Raw genomic sequence first — 5,134 nt, forward strand, 5'->3', positions numbered from 1 at the left:
TATATATACTACATCCTGAAAAATGGCACCCAAAACTCAAGATGTCTTATTCAAGCTGGTGCTTTAGCTACATCTACAACAAATTACTCCATTGCTTATTTAGGCCAGCAGCTTCTTTATGGTGCTGCAGGTGATAGAACCAGTAGATCCAATGATCACGTTCCCTCTCTCCTCATTGCTTTAAAGTGTGCCTGTGATATGACATGACATTTTTTGGGTGTTCTGACAATCTGCTATTCACATTGTCGGGAAAGGATATAACCCACCCTAAATCCTATGAGAGAGCTAAACATTTGACACCTATCACTGATGAGATTTGGAGAAGTTTTTTAGTCAAACATACTCACAGCCAAGAGAAGGAGAACACCACATACCAGACAAGTACATACCATGGTTGCAGAGAGGAACATCAAGGTAGCAGGCTCTGTAATGACAAGAAGGCTGCTTGTACCTTGGTTTCCAATAGAGGATGTATTTGGACCAAGACTGAGTATAGTGGAGTACTGCATGCCTGTATGATAGGGGAACTAACTGGATTGTGAACTTTTCCCACCAGGTGGGAGACCTTCTATGGAAAGAGCAGAGGTAAGAATCTGGGGCCTCAGGAGCTCAAATATATCAAGGCAGTGCTTTAATATTGCATTTTAATTTCAGGCTTTACAATAAAGTGGGATGCCATATTGATATATGATGTTCTGCAAATCATCAAGAAGGCCGAGACCTCTTAAAACTTACTATGGAGTAGAGGAACAAGGAGGTGGAGAAGAGGTTCCGATTACAGGGGTGGGGGTACTGCTGCAGGTATGTGGCCCCATGTCTTTTGGGTTTCTATCAAGGTGAACTCTAACCAATATCTTGTATCTTCCTTCTCTTCCCCTTCATTGACAACTGTAAAATTCTTCATTGATGGGAAATTTCTTGAATCAAAAAATGACAAACAGATTGATACCAAGGACCAGCCACCAATGAGTTAATTTCTCAAGTCCTTCAGACCACCAAGGCTGAAATGGATGTAGCCTATAAATGTGCTTTTCTCACATGAGCAGGCACTTCACTATTAAGCTGTCAGCAGGTCCTGCTCCACTATCAACAATTTATTAAAGAAAACTTGAAAGAAATTACCAGGTTGATCATGTTGGAATAAGGGAAAAACCCTGGCTGATGAGGAAGGAGATATAGTTTGAGGCCTTCAGGTGGTTGAACATGCCTGTAGGAAAACATCCTTCAGGCTAGGAGCAACCACAGAATACATCACCAAAGACATGGACATTTATTCCTTCCATCAACCACTGTGAGTGTGTGCAAGCATTGCACCATTCCATTTTCCTGCCATAATCCCCTTTTGGATGTTTCCTGTAGCCCTGATGTGTAGAAATACCTTCCTAATGAAACCATAAGAGTGAGTGCCTAGAGCAACTATGCTTCTTGCTAAGTTGCTGCAGAACTCTGGTGCACTAGATGGAACATGGAACATCATCCACGGACAACATGAAACTGTAAATGTTATGTGTAATCACCCAGACATGAAACTATCAGGTTTGTGGGATCCAAGCACGCAGGAGATTACATCTTCAAGAGGAGGTCAAGACATGATAAGAGAGTTCAAGAAAACATGGGAGCCAAGAACCATTGAGCATGCCAGATGTTGATAAGGAAAACATCCTGAACCAGCTGGTTTTGGTAGCATTTGGAACAGCTGGTCAGAGATGCAAAGCTCTTTCATAGTGATTTTCTTGTGGGGGATACTAAGAAATGGCTTCCAGAACTCGTGGAGTTTGTGAAAAACCTGAATGCAAATCCAGAAGACTAGCCTGGACATATCTTGATCCTCTGATAACCCTCCAGGCTAAAGAGTGAGTCTGTAATCTGATAGCGGAACAAAGGAGGAGATTCCATCCTCATTGATGGGTGGAAAATCAAAGTCAAAACCATGAAAATGGCAGCTCTGCTGGACCAACCATCATCTCAATTTTCAAGTAAAATTGGGCCTGTGACAAAAAATGATGTTTGGTCCAGTTTTTATGGTCCTTGAAAAAAAAACATAGGCAAACATCAAGATCATAAATGAAAAGCCATACAGAACCCATTAGAATCATCAATGGAGCCATGGCTCAGAAATATTCCCACTTAATTGATTTCAGACAGCGTAAGAGAAAGATAAATTTGTAGAATCTGTTCTATTCAACTGATGTTGCCATCATGTGACCTTAGTGATAAATTGTTAAAATGAGCACTCCAGCTGGGAGGACTGGCTATCCTCCCAGGAGGAGATGCACTTTGATAAAAGTTATCTAGGCCCCAGGAAGATCCTCTTGGTCCCTACTCAGTTCCCAGAGGACCACCTGGACCCAGTCACCTAAGCTAATGGAATTCAGCCACTATTGTGTAAAGATACTACATAAAGTGCATGCAAGCAGTTATAAGAAGAAGGAGGGGGAGAAGAATCTCATGAGAGAGAGAGGAGAATCTTATCTGAGAGGAGAGAAGAATGCTTTGCTCAGGACTTGTCTAGTCTCCGGGATTCTCCTGCACTCCTATTCAGGTGTTGGTACTGTCCTGCCTGATGATGTAACTTTATCTCATTTTTAACAACCTTTTAATTACTTTCCTAATAAATTCTATTTTTATATTACCAAAGTTTGTGCTGTCTGCGAATCCAAACTTCTAAATTAAATGGCCACAAGCATCATGTTGCCTTTTGTGCAACAAATTGGTGGGCATAAAGGTCCCCATTCCAGTGCCTTTGCCAATGTTCTCATTCATAGGCTCTCAATCTTCCTTCAGGGGAGGTACCAATTTCTATGGCAAATACAGCATTCAGTTCTACACTCAATTAAGGTCCAACACTTCTCAGTGGAAAGAATTAGCTGTTATTCTCCTCCCCTGCTGAGTCTTGCCTACAATGAGACATTAGAAACAAGTTTATTCCAGACTCAGTTCATCATGAGGAACCTCCCTTTATTGCTGACCAACTTCACTTGCCAACTTTGCTCAGGTAATTAACACTTCCCTATGACTGCAAAACCTTGTAACTCAGATCTCTTTCAAGACTATTCCCCCAGCAAAGTTGCTATAGGGAGACTCCTAGTAAAACTTGCAAACCAAATTTTCACTTGCTCTTCACACCTTCTTTTTTTTTGAGGTAACTGTTGTAACTGTGAAATGCTTATCTGGAATAAGAGCTTAGATCTGCTTTTTAAAAATTTTAAAGAATTTAAAGTATTCTCCCTTTTTCTGAAGACTGGAAAGAGGGGGAGGTTAGTGAATATTAAAGAAGAATCCTTGGATGCAGATAAAGGATAGAAACAATTCACGATTGGTTGGCCCTCAAACACAGCTCTACATAGGTGATGAGGGAGAGCCCTCTGCAAGTTTTCCCGGGCCTCTAATTTATCCCACACTACACAAAAAATAATCCATTTCTTTTTTTCCCAAAATTGTGACAATTGGAACTTTCTTTTCTGCAGATTTTCACTTTGTTGACATAAAGATTCATGAGCATTTTTTTTTAATTTTAACATTGTCAGCATTTTCAGCTCCTTAAAATCATCACTTCTCAAGGATTCCTCAGAGCGCATTGGGTAAATCAACTTTTTTATTATGTGTGCCAGGAGTTAAGTCTTGGGGTTTGCTTCAGCAATCATTAATTAATGCTTCAGCCATTAATTAAGACCTCAGAGATGAAAATTTTAGCCCAGAAATCAAGGGGTGTTCCACTCATGTTAGTGGACAAGATTCTTGCCTTAAGAAATCTAACTTGATATTACTTGTCTTAGTAGAATTTTATATATTCTTTCCTCATTTTTTTGCATTTCTTATAAGTGATACTTTTAATTTTAAAAATCTTTAACTTAGAGTAATTGATAGGGGGTTAAGGAATCTCAAAGCTTTTCATGATATAAAATAATAATAAAATAATTTGTTGACAGATTCTACAGCTACCAATAATTCAAGTGTCCTTATGCTTTTTTGTTTCTTTGAGATATCTAAACCATAAGACAGAATATAAATTGATGTCATAGGTAGAATGGGTCCTTTCTTTTTGAAAAAGAAAAAGCAGTGAACTAGGAGAAGGCTGATGGCTCTGAAAGAGTAATGCCTATTCCTCAGCCAGAGCATAGGCATAAGTCATTTATATTTCTGCTTTCTGATTATTAATTTGGATAGTGCTAATCTATAAAGTGGGGTCTTTCAGGGAATAAAAATGATGAAAAACTTTTTAAATAGTTGTGTATTTTCTGAACTTCAAGCTTAATACAATCATCTGCTAGATAGAATTCAGAATCTTAGATCACTTAAAGTGACTGGAAATTTTAAAATGGACTTAAAAATGGTCTCTTCTTTTTTTATTTAATCTTCTTTTAGGTGCGGTAATAGAAATTTATATTTTGGGAACTGAATGCCCCTTGTTTTAACTCTGTCACAGCAGGAATCTGGTAGTGATATTTAATCCAATTTAACTGTTACAGAATGGGTTGGATTAAAGGTAGTATTGTCTAAATTCCAAATTGAATTAAATATAACAGAGAGATTCTTAAGTTTCTCTTACATCTTAGGAGATGGATCCTTGAATTCAGTGAAATTAAGTGACTCAGATATGACCAGGATTTTATGTATTAGCTAACTCCTACATGCCCCACGCAAGTAAAAAAGCCATAACGATACATCAGGACTCTAGATGTCAGTGTCAGCTCAGACTCTATGTCCAACTGTCCATAAAATGTTGCAGTATGCCTTTTCTCCTGGTATGTGATTATGCAAATGAATGACCACATGTACCTTTGGAAAAGAACTGAGAGAATCATTACCTGTATATTACTGAGTAATATCATAACTGTATTTTACTGCACAGTCCTTCCTCCTGGAATTTCTATTAAGTAGCCTTTGTAAATAGAATGTCCTCCAGGCCCTACTAGAGGGGAAGAATTGGGGGTTAGGTCATACCTGAAAGAACCTTCCAATTATCTCCTAGAGCCTCCTTTGCTGCATATCACCAAATTCTGGCACTTCAACTTCCTTGATAATAGAGTATATTGAAATCATAGAGTGCCTTGTTTGTAGTATGGACACAGCAAATATTTGTAAATTTTTTGACCCATAAATGTGGGACCTTGGTAGTAATGGGGTCAACCAC

At 38.6% G+C, this 5,134-nt stretch overlaps 1 pseudogene; it reads left to right on the forward strand.

The window, feature by feature from the left end:
• The first annotated feature begins 803 nt into the window (after positions 1 to 803).
• On the forward strand, positions 804 to 2,890 carry LOC143655428 (methylmalonate-semialdehyde/malonate-semialdehyde dehydrogenase [acylating], mitochondrial pseudogene; annotated as a pseudogene).
• Positions 2,891 to 5,134: the final 2,244 nt, after the last annotated feature.

The sequence above is a fragment of the Tamandua tetradactyla genome, chromosome 14 (assembly GCF_023851605.1).
Source record: "Tamandua tetradactyla isolate mTamTet1 chromosome 14, mTamTet1.pri, whole genome shotgun sequence".
In the NCBI taxonomy this organism is placed as follows: domain Eukaryota; kingdom Metazoa; phylum Chordata; class Mammalia; order Pilosa; family Myrmecophagidae; genus Tamandua; species Tamandua tetradactyla.